Genomic DNA, 20,805 nt, shown 5'->3' with positions numbered 1-20,805 from the left:
GAAGCAATGCACGGCCTCTGCAACATGAGTTCAATCCCTGGCCAGCCAGGGAGCAGCCCTTCTGACTCGCAACCCAGCAGACCCTCCTGACTCGCCCGCTGCTCCCCTCAGCAGTGTACTTTGGTCAGTCTGCCTGTTCTGTTCCCCAATGTCTCTGGCGAATCCTCTCACCCCCCACGCTTCTGGCCTGTACCCCAGCTCTTGTATGCATAAATAAACAAATCTTAAAAAAAAAAGTCCACAACATTAAATAAATAATAAATAAATAGCACTCGGCATATATTTTTTCCTAACAAAGATAGGAGAAAGGTCACTGAACCACTGTTAAAAATTGTTGGGGAGAGCAATCAAATGAGTAGCAACTGCCTGTTCAACCAGGACTGGACCTGACTCCCTCCTCTTCCCTGGTCCTGTATATTTTTCACTAGCATTTCTGCTCCCAGAAACTGCCCCTGGACACTGCTGAGATAAAATGTGTTGTTAAGACCATCTGGACGGGGTACATGATGAATACCCAATTAAAGCCTCTATTTAAACCTTTAAGATTCAGCTGGTGGATGCAGGGAACTGCTTGCCTGGAGGTCACCCAAAACAAAGCCTAGGAGGTCCTCTTAGTTATTTAAACAGCCACCAACCAATATAGAGTGGTCTTTTCCTTTAGTGTCTCTTTGCCTTCTGTTTTTGGGTCCAGCTTCAGATTACACTGAGGATGCCCCTAGGGATTCAATCCAACACAAATACAGACCTGAAATAATTCCTCTGATATCTGCCCTATTTCTTGCTTGAGTTTATGGCCTTGGCTTCGGCAGGCAGGTCCATTTCCTTCCCTACCACAGTGGTCATCTCAGTGTTGATAGGCAATGTTGGTGTTCTCTACTCCTTGTCTTAATTACTGTCCTTCTGTCTGTATTCTATCAGTCAAGAATTGGCTGAAATCTGTGGGTAGATAGCACCCAACTTTGTTTTTAAGGTGGTGTCACTTTAATAAAATTTATATTTATTTTAGTGGGCACAGGCTAGTTATTAAGACTGATTCTGCTCCTGTGAGCCAAGTTCCCACAGGCTATGTGGGACTTTATGTAAGCACTGCATACTGGAAATGAACCCCAACTGTTTGCAATCTGCCATGTGCAGCGAAGGAAGTGGGTGGCTTCCTGATTCAAGTCTTGCAGTTTCCACTGAAATTCTAGCTAATTCCCATAACAACTAATTCTTGAAATAAGCTTCTTGTTGTCAAGCTGTTTGTAATACACTGATACTCGACGTACCCTAAGGTGAATGTAAGATTGAGCTGATGTATTCTTTCTTCAAAATTTACTCCTCAGTTCTTACAGGAATGGACTCCCAGGAGGCTAATGTGAAATCGTATTTATTTAAAGTAATACATACATCGGACAATACACTTTTCTCTATGATTTTGTTTCGTCGCTTTTTTGTCTTGTTAGTTATAACTCCTTAGCTTAGTGATTGCTTTAGAGTTAGTAGTATATATTTTATTTTTTTTTAAGATTTATTTATTTATTTATACAAGCACTGGGTAAACTCAGAATCACGGGAGGGTGAAAGAATTCACCAGAGCCAGTGCGGGGAACAGAACAAGCAGACTGATGAAATACACTGCTGAGGGGAGCAGCGGGCAAGACAGGAGAGGTCTGTTGCACCATGTGGAACCCTCACCGGCAGCCAGGGATCTAACCGGTGATGCAATGGCTGTGGGCAGCTTTGCAGCCCAGCGCTCAACCGCTGCGCCACCAGGGGAGGCCCAGTAGTATATATTTTAATTTGTCAAATCTACCTGCAAGTAATATTATACCACTTGATATCTTGAATAAGAACTTTATAGTAGGGTAATTCCAATTTTACCTCCTGATCCATTATTGCTATCCTACACTTTGCATGTACATGTTATAAAACTGACATTACATTATGATTAAATTTTGTTGTCATTTATAGAATTAATTATCTTTAAAGACATTTCAATGATAAGAATCTTCCATTGTTTCCTACTGGTTTTGTTATTTGCATTTCTTTTTTTTTAAGATTTTTTTATTTATGTGTAGAAGAACTGGGTTGTAGGGCAGAGGTGCAGGGGGTGAGAGGATTCACCAGAGACAAAATGGGGAGAAAAACAGGTGGATCTTCTGAAATACACTGCTAAGGGGAACAGCGGGCGAGACGGGAGAGGTCTGCTGTGCCACAGGTGGGTTAGCTCCCTGGCCTGGGATGAACTCAAGTCTTGGCAATAATAGTGCTGAGACTTAACCCCTAGGATACCAAGGAGGCCCATGTTGTTTCCATGTCTTCGATTAAATCCATATCTCTATCTGGTAAAATGTTTCTATCCTTAGAGCTTCTGTTAAAATTTCTTATACTGCAGATGTGCCCATGAAAAAATTATTTCAAATTTTTGTATGTGAAAAAATCTTTAATATAGATTTTAGGGATATTTTCATATAGTCTAGAACTCTAGATTGGCAATCTTCTTTTTCTTTTGAGTACTTTAAAGATGTTGCCTTACTCTCTCCTTGCTTTCAATGCTCCTAATGAGAAATCTTCTCTAATCTTTATCTCTGTCTCTGTATATCTTTGTCATTGATGTTGAGCAATATGATAGGTGCCTTGATGTGGTTTTCTTCATATGTTTTAAACTTGGGGCTTACTAATTTCTTTTGGATTTGTGGGTTTATCATTTTCACCAAATTTGGAAATTTTTCAATTATTATTTTATTGAACATATTTTCTGCCTCTCACTTCTTCAGAGATTCAAGTTACATATGATGGGATTCAATGATTGTATTCAGTGAGTAGAGTTCTTAGATTCCCTCTGAGAAAGGTTTTGGAAGAGTTTCCCGTTCAGCAACACACAGTGAGTTTGTTAAAGCTCTGTGATGTTATTAAGGAAAAAGGCATTTGCATAGACATAAACAGGCAAAAGCTGCATTTTAAAAGGGCAGGTTTATCAAGGGAAGAAAAAGGGGAAAAAAAGGGGCCATTTGCATAGCCACAAGTGGGCAGTTCTTAGAAGACAAGAAGCCACCTTTTGAAAGGGCCAGAATTATTAAGAGACACCTGCATAGACCCAGGTGCAAAGTCTTGGGGCAAGATCTGTGTTTTGCCAGAGCAAGGGGTATTCAACACCACAGAGGTATTCTTTGGGGGGATTTTTTTTCCTTTGTGGAATTTTTCATTGTTCTTGGTTCCCAGCCTTATGAAGTTTTCCACGGCCAGGTTAATGATTGATAATCATACCTATCTCCTATCACAGCTAGTTTAATGATAAGTAATCATACCTATCACCACCTCTGGAGACAGGCAGTCTAAGGACAGGATCAAGGTGTTTGTCTTTCCAGCACGGTATTCTGTCCAGCAATCAGATGTCTCTGATGACACCCAGAGGAACAGAGAATCTCATTAAGGATGTAACACGATCAATCTTCAAGTTTCCAGGCATGCAGTTGGAAACAATTAATAGCTATTCTTAAAGAGGGAATACAATTCAGTAGCCAGAGTTTAATTCTGCTAGTTCCTGTTTTTTTAAAGATTCCATCCTATATATGTTAGGCCGCTGGAAGTACCTCATTAATGCTCTTCAACTCTTTTTCCTATTTTATTTTAGCTTTTATTGTTGTGTCATCAAGTTCATTGATCTTTCCTTAACAATGTCTGATTTTCCATGAACACCATCCAGAATAATTTTCATCTCAGACATAATTTTCAGTTGCAAAACTTACATTTGGTTCATCCTTAAATTTTGGTTCATCCTCTATGTCTTAAATTTTTGAGCATGTGGAAAGGAAATATAATAACTCTTTATGTCCTTATCTGTTGATTCTTATACCTGTGTAAATACTGGGTTGGTTTTGATTGATTGATAGTCAAGCTTTGATTATGATCAGTAATATTTTTTCTTGAATGCCAAATATTATAAATATTTCTTTATGGAGCTAAATGATTTTGTGTTACTATAAATATATTGGAGCTTGTTTCAGGATACAATTGAGTTATTTGGAAATGGCATAATCCTTCGGGGTTTTGCATCTAAGATTTCTTGTATGGAATCAGATCAGTGTTTAGTCTAGGACTAACTTTTTCTGCTGCTGAGGCAAGATCTGGGTACTCTACCAATATCTCCTAATGGTATGGTTTTCTTATTTGATTGATAGGAACAGACATTAATTCCAACTTTGTTTGAGTAGTGAGCACTGTTACTCTAATCATTTCAGGTAGTCCTTACCTCAGTTTTGGGTAGTCTCCTTACATGCATGTGTATATCAGTATCTAGCCGAGAGCTGGAGGAAAGCCACCTGCAGTTCTCTGGAATTTTCTCTCTCTGCAATTGTTTCCTGTTGTACTCTGCCGTGTAATCTCTAGTTGTTTTGGTTTTCCCAGATTATTAGATACAACTCCTCAACTCAGAGAATATATCTTCTGCATATTCCTTATCTTCACTGTACATGGAAACTCTCCTTGGATGGTAACCTGGGAAATCACAGGACTCCTGTTGTTTCCTAGCTCTCAGAGACCATTGAAATCCATGGCTTGGTGTCCAGTATCCTACAAAGCATTGTGTCATATATGTTTTTGTTGTTTCAAGCAGGTGGATGAATTTTATCGGTAACCCTGTCTCGAGCTATTGAATTATGTTCCTCATTGTACATGAAGGACATGGAAGCCCCCAGAGGGAATGATAGGGTGGTACATAGCACAAACCAAAGGACTCTGAGAAAGGATGATTTTTAAACTCATAATGGTATATGACTAATGGCCTGAGCAGTCTAGGCCAGTCTTTGCAAACCCCAGTTTGCAAAATCTGGGGTTTATGGTCATCTTCAATTTCCTGGGATCCCATAAAGCAGGGACCCCACTGTCTAAAAATAGCTTTTTGTGTAAAATAATATCAACTACTTCTTAATGCCAGCACTTTCAGAGAATGCTGAATAATAGGTAGGTAGATAGCCTCATAGATAATGGATGGATGGGTGGGTGGGAGGAAAGGTAGGTGGATGGATAAATGGATGGATGGGTGGATGGATAGACAGACAGACAGATTAAAAAAATAGCCAACATTTATGAATGCATAGTTAGGTATTTATAGTGTTAACAAGTCTAACTCATTTACTCTTTCAACAACTCTATAATATAGGTGCTACTATTAGAAAGTTTAAGCGCTTTGCTTTGACTATGGCTATTAGTAAATATTTAGAGTACTTCTACTTTATTCTGTGTTTCTGAGTTTTCATAATTTTCTGTTAACTTTGTATTCAGAATATGATCATTCTAATATCTGTATTCTGGGTGTTCCAGTTCTTTAGTTTGTTGTTTCTGCTAACTCTTCCCTTCTTCAGGGTGAGTTATTTCTTCTTTGATGATCTTTCATATATTTATATTGCTTTTGAGTTTTTTTCCTGTGACTTTTTTGAGGTTAAGTTTTAAAGGCATACAAAGAAATCTAAAATAGCTATTATAATTGTACTCAACTTCACATGACTATTAAACATAAAAACCACAATTTGAATTCAGTTTGTACAGTTCCAGAGACTTCCCTCTAGTTCTCCACACTCTGTATCTGCTCCATAGATACATAAGCACATTTCTATATATAGAAGAAGCAGCAGATAATTTTCCATGTAATGTCCCTGATATTCTGCACTAGGATAATATTATTCTGCTTTTGATCATTCAGCCTCTACTTCCTATCCCACTGTGGAATCTTTACTTTTAAGAAATGGACATGTGGATTAGGTTCAAAGTGAGAAAGAGACTCACTCAGAAACCTCAGAGGTGATGACTCAAAATGCAGCAGTAATGGACATATAAGAACATATTTTCTGGAAGACAAGGTCAAGAGCCCTGGAAAATGTCTTCATAATGTGTGATCCGAATGTCTGTCACACAGTGAAACTATCATTTTTATCTGAATTTTGCAAGTGCTTATTTCAGGGTATTATGGAGCATTAAAAAATTCAAATGATTTAAAATTTACTAAGAAATTGGGAGGATACATTTTCAGATAATTGATGGCAAAGAACTGGGATCACTGGAATTTCCAATTATTTATTAAAATTAGAAAAGCTCTAATAATTAATTGCAATGTATTTTATCTATTTAAATAATGGCATATCTTTATACGGAGGAATACATTTTATGTATGACTTTCCTCACACTGATTAACTTACTTCATGCTGTAATGACTCAGCCCAGGGAAAACAGGATTTTTCAAATGAATAATGGTATTTCTCCTTCTGAATAAATCTGCACCAATGTGCACCACAGGTGGGGTTGTTGGCAAGTGTATTGAGGTGCAGTTGAGGTGGTCCTCTCACAGTGTCCCAGCACTTGCTCCTCTAGCCTCTTCTCTACTCAGTCCCTGCCCTCTCCCTTCATGGTATCATTCAGACTCCTAGCACTAAACAGAAAATTTCTACTGCAAACTGTCCAAAGTTTATCTTCTGCCAAGACCTCTCCTGGCCACTGTGTCCATCTGCCTCTTGAAACATTCACTTGGATGTCTAATAAGCATCTCAAGCTTGACATGTACAGCACTAAACACCTGAGTTTCTATACAAATCCATTTCCCCCACATCTTCGCTATCCCAGAGAATGACAGCTGCATCCTTAAAGAATCTCAAGACAAATGTTTGAAGGTCAATTCTCAGTTTTTCTCTTTCTCTCAAATCCTATTAATACTTTGAATATGTTAGAAAATTCTTGGGTATCTGACCCCTTCTTGGCATCTATGCTGCTTCTGCAGTCAATGACACCTTTCATCCGGATTATGCCCTTTCAGGGCTCTCCTTGCTTCCATCTTTGTCATCCTGTGGCCTTTCAGAGTAGCCAGAGTGATCCTGTGCTGAAAGTGGCAGGTCATAGTCATTTTCTGCTCAGAACCCTCCAATGGATTCCCTAAGAGCAAATGCAGATACTCTTACAGTTGCCAATAAGCCTTTTTTTTTTTTTAAAAAAAAAAAAGCAGGCCTCCTGTCACCTTTCAAATCTGACCTAATGTAATCAGTCTGATAGAATGCAATCTGAGCCATACCAAAGCCACAAATGTTATTTAAAATTTCCTTATAGTCACAATAAAAAAAATTAAAGGAAACAGATGAAAATAATCTATTTAAACAATATATCCCAAATATTATCTTTCCTGCATGTAATCAGTAGAAATTATGTATGAGATATTTTACATTTTTTATTCATACAGGCTCTTAAATTCAGTGTATTTAACTAACAACTCATGAATTTAACTTACAATTCATCTCAGTCCAGACTAGCCACATTTCAAGTGTTTATAACCACATGTGGCCGGTGGCTACTATAGTAGAGAGTGAATTTCTATAGCTTTTCCTTCTCATCCACCTTCTTGCATTATACCAGGCATGCTTCTAAGGCTTACACCCCTCTCCCTTTGCCTTAATATATATTTCCTCAGTAATTTTAAGTTAAGGGCAAAAAAATTCTGAATATCTAAAAGAACACAAAGTTTGGCAGCAGAGGTATGGTGAGTGGTGGACAAGGTTTACAGGCAGATTTTGCCATAGAAACCCACAAACCAAAAGTCTATTAGCTTGTTTTTTTTTTTTAAGATTTATTTATTTATACAAGAACTGGGGTACAGTCAGAGGCATGGGAGGGTGAGAGAATTCACCAGAGACAGAGTGGGGAGCAGAACAGGCAGATGGGTCAAAGACACTGCTGAGGGGAGCAGCGGGCGAGGCAGGAGAGGTCTGCCGTGCCACGTGGGTTTCTCCCTGGCCGGCTGGGAATCAAACCCACAGCTGCAGCAGCGCTCAACCTGCTGTACCACTGGGGAGGCCCAAGTCTATTAACTTGGATAGGATATAGAGAAGTGGGAGTAAAAGTATAGTACAAACAAGATTGCTTATTGAAAATGAGGTCTTGATACAACCATAATGAAAATATTGGCAGTTTCTAGGATAATTTTGCAATTTTTATGATTCATGTTTTCCTTGGACAAGTCAAGTGTCTTAATTAAAAATATGTGAGGTCTTCTATTTTGGTGCAAGGAAACTAGGGAGCTTGGAAGTACTATTTATGACAACTTTTGCATAGAATGGAGGCCTTAAGAAATTGAGTTAGATAAAAGTTTTGGAATGGAAGGGGAAGAAGATTGATTCTTGTAAGGAACACTGGAGGACCAAGGAAATCAAAATTGGGGTGGAGGGGGTGAGGAGAAGGGAAGAGAGAAGCAGCCTTATTTCTGGGTTGGGGGTTGGGAAGTGGGGAATAGAAAAGAAGAACATTGCCTGAGATGTCCAGTCAGGACGAAGGAGAATTTCATGGAGATGTATGGAAATGAACTACTGCTTTTTGAAGGAAATTGAGGCTAAGATCCTACAAATGAATGGCAGGCACAGCCTCTATTGACTCTCTTCTCTATTTTAGATACTTTTGCATACAATTTTCCTTTCATCTTCACAATAGCACTAAGAAGCAGACAGTAGGAATCACATTTTCCAGATGAGGAAACAGACTCAGAATGATTGAACACCTTGCCCTGTGCCTTAGTCTGGCAAGCTGCTATAACAAAATGTCATAGACAGGGGAGTGTGTAAACAATAGAATTTTGCTTTTTGCACTTTTGGAAACTGGAAAGTATAAGATCTAGTTAAGAGTAGATTCAGTGTCTGGTGAGAACCTGCTTCCTGGTTCATAGACGGTTGTGTTTTCATTGTCTTCACATGGCAAGAGGTATATGAGAGCACTTGGGGGCCTTTTTTATTTTTATTTTTTTTAAGATTTACGTGTTTATGCATACAAGAACTGGGGTGAATGCCAGAGGTGCAGGGAGTAAGAGGATTCACCAGAGACAGGGTGGGGAGCAGAACAGGCAGATTTATTGAAATACACTGTTGAGGGGAGCAGCAGGCAAGACAGGAGAGGTCTGCTGCGCCATATGGGTCACCTCCCTGATCAGGGATTGAACTCTTGCTGCAGTGGCTGCGGATAGCTTCACAGTGCTGAGACCCAACCCCTTCTGTCACCAGGGAAGCCCTGGGGGCCCTCTTTTATAAGGGCACTCATCTTATTCACAAGGGCTCTGCCTCAGGACTTAATTATCTCCCAGAGGCTCCCACCTCCAATCACTGTCACATTAGGGATAAGTTTAAATGTGAATTTTGAGAGGACACAAACATTCCATCTACAACACACAGAATCTTGTGCCATTTAGGCGGTGGATCCAGGAAAAAAATAAGGCATGTATTCAATTTAAGTCCCCTTTCTGCAATGGCCACTCCTTCGTGAGAATTACTTGTTTTCCAGGTATATCCCTACAGTACATTGTGGCACACTGAACATGTTTTCTCACTTCTAAAGCCTTGTTTTTTCACCTTCCTTCTACTTAATACTCTGTGTCAGGTAGGCAATCACTAAACCGTTAGTGAACATGTAAGAAAAAATGAAAATTGCACCTGGGTATATTTGTATTTTACATCTTCTTTGCCCAATCTGCAAAATTTGACAGGATAAGCCTGTAAATAAAAATAATATTCACCACAAAAATATGCCTGGTGATTCAAGAACCATGACCTCTTGGAGGCTGTGTCCTCTCACAGAGCATTACATGCCAATCTGCTAAGTGAAATCTGTGGATTCTGAACAAATTGAACATATGCATGAAAAACGTTTCTAATTTTTGTATTATTAAGATTTTATAAGATATGTAATGATTCTCTGGAGTACTTTGTTACAATGCTCGTTATAGAATCTGCAAAAGAAGATTAAAATAAATCTCAGATGTCAACACAATCTCCTGGGCGATCCTTCACCAGGCCAGATGATGCCATCCACGGCTGCATTATCTATGAAGATGAGACTGGCTAATGAGGCCCATCTATTGTGATAGAGCCTGCGCTGTGCTGAAAGATTTTTTTTCTGTCTTCCAAGCCAAGGGCCCATACACACCCACAGCTGATAGAGAGCCCAGCTTCTATGTTCAAAGGCAACAGTGAAAATGGCCAATGTGGTCTGGGCCAGATGTCAGACTTCTAACAGTCCATGGATTCTGCAGACAAGCTTCATGGGTCAATGAGAGAAGGAGCTTATCTATTTTGTTCCCTCGTGTTTCCCAGGACAGTAACTGGTTCACAGTAAGAGCTCAAAAAATGTGTATTCCTAAATATAGCAAGGGAGGTACACAAGTACTTATATTTGCTAATATTATTAAAATAAATATTAAAAATGCATTTATGTCACCAAAAGCCATCACATGCACCCCCTAATTATCTCACCACCTGAGTATTATGTGTGTCATTCTTCAGAAATCATTGAACAGCATGATTTTTTTAATACCATTTCTAGTTCTTGTATTCAGTGACTTGTTTATTCTGTTACTTTCAGCCTCCTACTATGGTTTCATATGTCTCTAAATAGCACTCCAGTTATTTGTGTTTTCAACTATAATTATTTTCTCAACAAGGATTTTTTTAATCCCTATGTAGTTTTTAAAGGAAAAAAAAAACAGCATTTGGAAAATGTAATTTATCTTTCTCTATCTGAAGAAATGTGTCCTTAGAAACAAGTAAAGATGCAAATATATCATTAGCAAGATGGAGACAGAGTAATTCAAACAGTGTGGAAAGAAATGAGTATTCATTTCAGTTCTGCTACTAACCCCTGAGTGAATCTGGGCCATTTTCTATCGTTGATGGTGTGTTTGTTAATTTGTTATTTTGCCAACTTGGTCCTCAATTTCTCATGTACATATAGAGAATGTAGGTGACCCCCTAGAATTCTTTTTCAAAGACTGAATTTCTAAAATCCTAAGAAACTCAATCCAGCCAAATCTATTAATATGTTTACATGACTAGCTTTTAAAAAAGCACAGCCTGAGAATGGTAAGTCTGACTGCAGAAACACAGGTAGAGTGTCAGATCCTGCTTCTTCCTTAATGAGTTAATGCACTCATATGATTAAGAGCAATCCTTGATTGTATACCTATATGATTAAGACAACAGGTAGGTGAATCCAAGTTTTATCACATAATGACTCTGGGGTCTAACACTATCTCTTCAGTCATCCATAAAATGGAGAAATAAAAGCTCAACTCTATAATATTGAGAGCATTAGATGAAATATAAATACAAACTACTTACATTCATAGCCAGCACATTGCAAAACTGCACTGGATAGTTTTTACTAGTCTGTATCAGAAAGCATCTAAGGCCCAAGGATGGAATACCACTGGCGAGGCCTGCACAGCACAGGAACGGACTCTTGCCAAAAAGAAAGAATTGGCCCATGTTAGCCTTCCTTTTGGTGCAAGAGGCTGAGCACCGCATTTGTGAAGCTGTCCACAGCCTCTGCAGTGCGAGTTTGATCCCTAGCCAGGGAGCTACCCACATGGTGCAGCAGACCTCTCCCTGACTCATCCGCTGCTCCCCTCAGCAGTGTAATTCAGTTTATCTGCCTGTTCTGTTCCCCACTCTGTCTCTGGTGAGTCCTTTTACTGCCCACACCTCTGGCCTGTACCCCAGTTCTTGTAATCATAGATAAATAAATCTTAAAAAAAAAAAAAAAGAACTGGGGCCTCCCCAGTGGCACAGCGGTTGAGCTCTGGGCTGCGAAGCTGCCCACAGCTTCTGCAGCACCGGTTCGATCCCCAGCCGCTGGGCGAGGGTCCCACATGGCTCAGAGACCTCTCCTGCTGCCCGCTGCTCTCTTCAGCAGTGTACTTCAGTCCTTCTGCCTGTTCTGTTCCCCACTCTGGCTCTGGTGAATTCTCTCACCCTCCCACGCTTCTGACTGGACCCAGTGCTTGTATAAATAAATAAATCTTTAAAAAAAAAAAAAGAATTGGCCCATGTTAAATAAATGACTGTCCATGTCCTCTTCAGACTAAATTGCTGTTGAAATTTGTGAAGATTCACATCACTGCTTCCAGGAGCTGACCTCCAAGCAGGTGCTTTCATGTCCGTTCAGGGAGTAAATGGAGAACTTGGAAACAAACAGAATCACAGATAAGCCCACTGGTCTTTACTGTCCACATTGTTCTCAGGGAAGGAAGGTGTTTGGGGACAAAGTGCATAATTTGGTTTCTCATTAAGACAGCTATTCACGGGCCTTCCCTGGTGGCACAAGGGGTTAAAATGCAGCACTATGAAGCTATCTGCTGCCTCTGCAGCATGAGTTCAATCCCTGGCCAGGGAGGTGACCCATATGGCACAGAAGACCTCTCTGTCTTACCTCCTGCTCCCCTCAGCAGTGTATTTAAGGGGATCTGCCTCTTCTCTCCACTCTGTCTCTTGGTGAATTCTCTCACCCCTTGCACCTCTGGCCTGCACCCCAGCTCTTGTATACATAAATGAATAAATCTTTAAAAAAAAAAAAGACAACTATTCATATTCCTGGTTATTTCCTAAATGAAAAGCACAGTTGCTTTGGTACAGTCATGGTCTCAAAGGCAAATCCTTTGTTTCAGAGGTTGAATGGGCTATTTCCCCACACGCCTGATTACATGCCCTGCATCTCTAAGCATACTGACAATTTCATTACACTGAGTGCAGTAATCCATATCAACAGCTCATCCCTGTTTTGAATTATAAAATGCAGTTATTTAAAAAGCCAGGTAGAAGCAAACTTATCTACTTCTAGTCCTTCAGGGATTGGAGTAGGTCCAAAATTAAGCAAGATGCAGAGCAGCTTCTTAAATTTAAACACTTCTGAAAATTGTCTTTTCACCAAAATGAGGCCACCCAAAAGATGAAAAGCTCTCCCCTGTTCTTCCTAAAAAAGAGAGAAAAAATCCAAAAACATGTAATTGCATTCTAATTTAGAACTCTAATTGAGTGCTCTTATATTTGTAAGATGTTCCACTTTCCTTTAGGGACAATATTCTTATTAGTCACACAGCTGTCTAATCATTTAAGGGCAAGACTTCTTCAAACCATATACCTTTGTTACAAAGCAAATGAGAGAGTGCAGCCTTGTCTTTTTTTTTTTTTTTCCTAAGTGCATCTCAATTATGTACTTATAAAAGCAGCAATCAAATACTCAGGCTAAAAAAGTGACGCCTTCTTGACTAGAGCAAGCCTAAGGACAAATTAGTTAAAACTGCTTGTATGTTTTAAGGCAGTACTTCTGATATAAATCCAAAAAATTGGTAAAGAAAAAAAATCAAACAAAATCTAAGAGCATTCATGATTAAAGAATGAATAAACTTGGTTAGGAACGAAAAAGGGTAAATGACTAGATGCATTGGCTTTGGAAAATGGGAAATCCATGTTGATCTTGGGTAAGTAACTTCATCTCTGGGCCTCACTATTTAAAAAGCAGGGGTAATAACAGTGTTCCTCAAAGGGCTGGCATGACGAATACATGAGATAATCCCTACAAGTGCTTTGAAGTGTTCAAAGTTATCAATAGCTATTCAGTACAGTCATCATAGCTATGATGAGGGCATAGCTTTCCAAGCGTGATCTATACCAGTTTTAATCTTCCTCTGCTCCTCCTTTTTCCACTTAAAGACATAAAGGAGAGAAGGAAAATGGCGTCCTAGAGTATCTACCATGTTTCAGGTGTACCTTTCAAAGATTACCTCACATCATCTAGTAAACATAATATTCAATCGGGGTGACATTCACTGGGGGTAGAAGGTAGTTTGGGGAGAGGGCAGTAGGGGGCGGGGGTGGAGAGAGAATCCCACTGAAATTAATCTGACCAGAAAGAGGTAAACATCATTTGAAACTACGTGTCCAACTTCCCAGCTCATGCTCTGCCTACTCCAAGACACTACACACACACACACACACACACACACACACACACACACACACACATACACACATACACCCCTCTATTTCTAAATCAATTTGGGAATTTATTTGGAAGGAGTTTATAGACTTACACAACGTAAGCTTGGTAGCTTCTTCATTTAGCTCTCAAAACAGTCCTGTGAGCTACTATCATTATCTCTACTTAGGAATAAAGAAATACAAGGTCAGAACACAAGCAATATGAAAAATCACAAGTTAGTAAGTGGTGGATTCAAGATGAAAACCGAGGTCTATTTGATGCCAAAGTCCATCTCATTTCTTTTATACCTGGGCACCTTCTGATGAAAAGCCAGTTTTTTGCAATAAAAATATTTCATTAAAATGCATAGAAAACTTTACTTTTAGTCTCTTAAATTACATAAGGTTTTTACTTTCTCCTGGGGAAAAAAATGAACTGCCGCATGATGAAATACTTCTTGCTGAATAAAAGTGATGAGAACTGGCTCTTTTTGAGCTGGGTGAAAGGATGGCCAACTCAGACATGGACATCCTGCTGGTGGATTCCGTGTATATTAAAACACCAACAAAGAGGAACATTCCTATTTGATTTGAGCAAAATGTGGTCCCATGCTGCTCATTTGTAAGCCTCCTTCCTGTAGTAGCGCTCTTCACAGGCAAGGTCACAGTGCTTGCCTTCCAAACGCTCCCGACCTGCCAGCTGACCCTTAATATACCACATACTTTAACCAGGGAATTTCAAAGGAAGTCTTCTCTTGGCTTTGTGTTTCCAAGCAGCTCATAGATCTTTTTTCTAAAAGCATTAGGTAGAGCAATGAGCTCACAATAAATGCCTGTAGAACCAAAGAGCAAAGCAGAAGGTTCTCTGGCTGTCATCTAACTGCCTAAGAAGCTAGCCTTTGGAGCTCCTTCAAGGAGCCAGAGCTGGGGTACTGTTGCCTCAAGAGTGTAATCATCAATATTAATTGTCATCAGTTCTTGAGTGTGCAGCTTATTGGCCAAGTAGTTTAGACTAAAACCATCTTACAGAGATTTATACCCTTGACCTCTCTTCAACAGGATTTTGAGAGGATAAATTGAGGTGAGAATAAGCATATCAGCATAAACTCTTTTTATCAGAATAAGCTATCAATTAGCAGTACAAAGAGGAAGAAACTAACATGAACCAAACATCCAAATATTAATTGGTGTAAAGTCCCAGCCTCAAAGTATAGCTCTTACTCCCTTGCAAATCTAAAGATTTTAACACTGAAAATTATCGTTTTGATTTCTTAAATGCTGTGCCTAAAGGTCTCCACTAAAAGGCATTATCTTATTTCTAAATTTAAAGCTCATCAGAGGAAACAAACATAATTATACACAGTAGGCTGAAAAATACATCTTCACCACGAATCAGTCATTTAAATGGAAAAAATACCACCTTTCAAGTGTAACTTTTCTAATGCCAAGTTCCCATTGTAATTCCTGGTAGTTCTGAAAACTTCCTTCTCAAACTCCACAAAACAGCTTAAATACATGCACCAACACATTGGGAGATCACAGAAGTCCTTAGATGAGCCAGTAAGAAACCCAGTGGCATAGAATAAGATAAAAATATATAGAAAAGCAAATGACATCTCTGAAGCATCACATTCATTCTAAGTGGCTTCAGTATTAACAGTCTTCTGCTCACTTTGCTCGGTAATGACTTCCCTGATCTGTTGCCTGGGTGATATCAATAATCTCATGGCTCTTAAGTCCCACTGGTTTACCTGCCTGCTGCAAGAGGTAACTTCCTAAGGTGCAAGTTGCTTAGACTGGTCCTTTCCTCAGGAGCTTTCTATCTCCCTTTGTGGTAGGTTTATGGCCCATTTCTATTTGTGGCACTCATGGAAATTACAGAGACTAATACTGGCCTATTTCAGGTTTCTTTAAACCATACATTACCTAGAAAATTCAGGCAGTGCCTCCTGATAAGCTCCTGATAAGTTTGTGTTCTATCAAACTCAGAGATACCTCCAGCCATCTCTGTTAGTTCCCTGGGGTCACAGATTATGATTAGATTGTTGAATGTTTACAATCCATGCCTGGAAATATGCCATCTGTATTTTATTACTTTACAAGAATCATCTATGGAGCTATTAAAAATACAGATTCCCAGATCCTGACCCTTGTTCCAAAGGTTCCAATTTGTTAAGTTTTGGATAAAAGTCAAGAATCTGGATTTTAAAGAGTCCTTGGTTTTCTGATGAAACCCAGTAGCAAATTCACATTTGGAATCAACCAGAATTTATTCTCCTCTTCATTTTACAGATATAAAATCTGAGACCCAGAGGAGTAAAGTGATTTTCTAATGATCATGCAGGAAATTGCTACAAACCAGATCTGGAATCCAGAACTCCCAAATCCAAATCCTTCCCTTCCTGGGAGGCTGCCACCACCAGAGAATGGGGGAAGGAAGGATGTGTGAAGAGGGGGGGTTCATGCAATAACTTCTGTACAGCTTGTTACTACTTTTCACTGATTCCATAAATAATCTGTTCTAGCCAATCCAACTTTTTATGAGTAAAAGTTTCACAGAAAAGCCTGTCACAAGTCAATGCAAGAAAGTCATTTCACAAAAGGCATTTTTCTGACTCATCTAACTCATTTATGCACTCTGCCTCATTTACTCTGTCTGTACAGTGGGAATAGAATCAGCTCTCATTGAATGGTCTGTTGCTGCTATCAAATATGTCTGGTCCAAGATAAGAAATTCAATCTCAACTCCTGAGCTATTCTGACAGGTTTCCTGTAAATAACAATATATGTGTGCATTTGTGTTACAGCATTAGCATCAAAGACAAAACGGAAAAATCAGATTGTCAGTTCCTGATTTAGCATCCTCATGAGAAAAGTTTATGCATGTCATATAAATGCCTCACAAGTTGACATTTATGTTTTGGGCCAGCTGAGATACATTTACCCTTAACTGGAGCTGAAATGTATACTTAGAAATGAATTTGATCCACCTGGTATGAGATTCTTTCTCTGGCTAACCTTCTAGAAAAAAAAATTTGACATCTTTGATAGATTCATTAATTCATTCTGGATGAAACTAGTTTTATGTGCTCAAACAGAAACTTCTTAAATACTCCTCTGCTTGACTTAACTAATTTTATGTAGCTCCATTTACTTCTATGGAATAGTGTAAGTACCAGGGGAATTGGATTCATGGTCTGTTTCACAATAAGAAAATGTGCTTAGTAGGGGAAAAAGTCTTTAAAGACATTTCCAGCACGGATTATAAAATTATTGCTTTTTTCATAAATAGGTCAACTTATTCAAGTAAGACTTAATTATTCATTCATCCATTCAACAAATATTGAGCCCTCAAAACTGCTGGGCACTGGGACATAACAATGGGCAGTTTTCTTGCTCAATGGATATATAGGATATATGGGGGCTTTCAAGGAGATATAGATATGAATCATATAATCACACAGAAGAGAGGTCCATCACACTAGGGGGAGTGTAGAATGGGGTGGACTCAGAAAGTCTAAAGGAGCTTCCAAGAGGTACTGATGACTCAGCTGAGACCAGAGAAGTGAATAATTTCTAGCTAAGGCAAGGAGGGAAAAGATGTGTACAATGAGAGTAGGAAGATCACGATCAAGGAACACAGAGCCCATTTGTAAACAAGCAAAAAGAACCCCTCAATCTATGTAAAACATTTGTTTTTTGAAGGCTTGCAGGCACTATCTAGGCCCTGGATCATATGGTGGTTGAGGTTTTGTGGACGAGAAGAAGAGGACATGGGAAAATGATTTTTAATCTCCCTGGTTCTGATCATTCACATCTGCAAAGGGAGCTAAGCAAAGCCTGCTGCCTAGGGTCATGGGAGGATTAAATGAGATCAGATGTGGGCCAAGATTTATAAACTGAGATATTATTACATGCAAAGGTAGAGGATTATAAAAGATTATAGTGACTAATTCTTCTAGTATATAAACTACTCCCTGGTACAAAGAAAACTGAGTATCATTAAGGTAATTCTGTGATCAGTTACACGGCAAGTATATGATTTTCTCATGGCATCAAGCCCTCAAGGACACCAGTTCCATAAGCCTCAGTTTTAAGTCTGTTGAGGTCCTGCCCAATATGTGCCTGGACAGTTCATTGTGACAGGACCCCAGAGGCCAGATTCTACTCTCTGGGTCTTGCTTGACAGGGTATCTTATTTTGAGGTCTTCAAGCAGGTGACCCTCAAAACCTGGCATCAATACCAAATGACTGGGTAACAACTACTGGCCTATCATCTAGAGACCAGAAAGATCTGGACAACACAGGTGTTACCTCACACCACAGAAGTAACCACAAATAACATCTCGAAGCTTCTCAACTTTCAACCTTTGAACTGACAAGCAAAACTCAGAATCTCTACGTTTCACCTCAAGCCACATAAGAACTTGAGGGAAATGCTATTATACAAGAAATGTTTTAACAAAGTTATAGTGTGGTTATAAAACTAGCATCAAGGACAGTCTTGACTAATTAAATCAGGATTGAACAGTTCAAGAAGAGTGGTAGGTGGCAGGTAGTAGAGAACAAAATTGATTCATGCACAGAACACCACAGTTTGAGAGTTTTCAGGGAAGGGGGAAGGTCACTCCGACCAAGAACTCGATAAAGGAAAGTGAATAAATTATGACAATAATTACATTAGCTCAAACTAGATAGCGTAATAGGTCAGTTAGTGAAAATAGAGACATAGAGTCACAAGGAGTTAGAAATTCTATTTTCTGGAAAGAAGGTGTTGTCCTTGCCTATTCTCCATAGTGACTACATTATGCCCTTAAGAAGATTTGGAATCAGAGTAAAAAAGCTTAACTTCTAGAAAAATTTCAGTCCCAAGAGTAGAAGCACCTCCCTTGGTGTTTTCCCTGCTGTCTTGCATCCTGGAGGAACTCCCTATTGATTAAACAGTCAGGGCAGCAAGTACAGCACGTGGGCTCAACTCTCCTCCTGAGTGGCTCCTCTGTTCTCCTGAGCAGGCGTCAGCCAGGGAGGCTTGCTCTGCGGTGGCCCTGGAGGAGTCAGAGCAATTTCCTGTTTTATGGTCATTATTAAAGCATCCAAAGAAATTTGGTGGGTGTCTCGGCTTATTTTGAATGGATGGAAGAAAGAAACTTGGGGTTATTATGAACTTAAATTGCATAATCAGGCATATCATGTTGAATCTCAGTGCAGTTCTATAGCCCTAGTAATGCCAAGTCAAAGTCAATCCCATGTCTTTCAGCCCTGAGTTCAAGAACATCTAGATTCTGATTCAGGTATCCACCACTCAAATGTGTATGTGTATAAATCTCACTGTTTTGGATTATATTTCATTATTCCAGTTTCTGTCATTTAGTTCTCATGATTGGCTAGGTCGATCTCCCAGAAATTCCTCATCAATGTCTAGAACTTCTTAGTCATAGCACCCATATAAAAGCTAGAGCTGTGCTCTCTGCACAAGGGAGTATTGACAAGCAAAATAAATAGAATTATTTTCCTTCTAGTGAGTAGAGAAGTTTTGAGTGGTATTTTCTGACATTGGATTTGTCATGAACACCTTATTACTTTGCCTTTATTCTACCCACCTCTTGTGTTTGCTCTCCCAAGGAAGAATTCTGCAGTTCTTTCTTACTCAGGCTAGGAAAATTACTCTATTCCTGATTTCTGCATTTTTCTCAACCCTTCTTCCAAGCAGCTTACAGTTTCTATCAATTATAGATTCAAAGTGACTCTCCTATCATGGCCTTTCTATCAATTCCTACATCCCATGCCTTAGTGTGGACTCCTTTGATCTCCTTCTGAACCCTAGCAATGGCTTTTGAACAGGCTCCCTGCCTCTGATCGCTTCCTTTGCAAACATCCTTTACTCTTTCACCAGGTTTGTCTTTTTAAAGCAAAGTTTGATCATGTTACTATTTTAAAAATCATTTGATGGGTCTCAATTCCCATGTTCATGGTATGAAGAGAAAAAAAATCCTTCAGGGCTTTCATTAATCTGACCCCAATTCAACTTCATAATGCATCTCTACCATGTGTCTTAGAGAACAACCAGAGGTGATTTGCCATTTTTCATTTATTCCCTTTTTTTTTCTTTCACACCTGGTTTTTGTACAGTTCCCTTAGCCCAGAATATCATTGCAAGCCCATCACTGCTCCCCATCACTAGCATGGAAGCATATTCTCATTCTTCAAAGTCCAAGTCAAATGGAAACAGTTCAATGAAATTTTCCTTATTATTTTTTAGTTCCAGTTAATTTCTCCTTCTGATCAAATATTCTCTGTATATTTATTTATACTTATCTGATTATACTTTATAGTTTAAATAGGTTCTCAGTTATACTAAAAACTTCCTGATAGTCTGAGATAACTTCTGCTTATATTACCTAAAAAGTTTCTAGATTGTAGTAAATAATCAATTCATTATGGTTATTAAGAAAATAGGGGATATACTTACTAATTTGGTATATAATACTAGGAAAAATAATAAAATAATGTGAAAATACAAAAGATTTTCTAAAATATGTCAACATTCCTAATTTTAAAAACTTTTAGCAAATTAAGAATAAAAGAATGTTTTCCATCTTAAAGCTAATCTATTCTTAATAGGAAGCTAAAATATTCTTAATTTAAAAAGTAACAGCAATTAAAATGATAGTACTGTTTAATGTGGTTTATCACCCTACTTCCTGAGACCATACTGAACATTATTAAAATAAAAATTTTCAAAAAACTTTTTTAAGGGGCCTCCTCCATAATGCAAGGTTTAAAGACACAGCTCTATCAAGCTATCACCAGCCATGACATCATGAGTTCGATTTCCCACCAGGGAACAGCCCACATGGCACAGCAGACCTCTCTCCTGTCTCACCCGCTGCTCCCCTCAGCAGTGTATTTCAGTAGGGCCACATGTTCTGTTCACCACTCTGTCTCTGGTGTATCCTCTCATCCCCTCACACCTCTGGTCACCCCAGTTCTTGTATGCATAAATCTTTAAAAAAATAAAAACTTTTTTAAAAACTAATGAATTTTTAGGGGA

This window comes from Talpa occidentalis, unplaced genomic scaffold (genome assembly GCF_014898055.3).
Source record: "Talpa occidentalis isolate TD23 unplaced genomic scaffold, MPIMG_talOcc4v2.1 talOcc4.3, whole genome shotgun sequence".
Classification (NCBI taxonomy): Eukaryota; Metazoa; Chordata; class Mammalia; order Eulipotyphla; family Talpidae; genus Talpa; species Talpa occidentalis.
The sequence above is the reverse complement of the archived record's forward strand: the minus strand, read 5'-3'. Positions refer to the sequence as shown.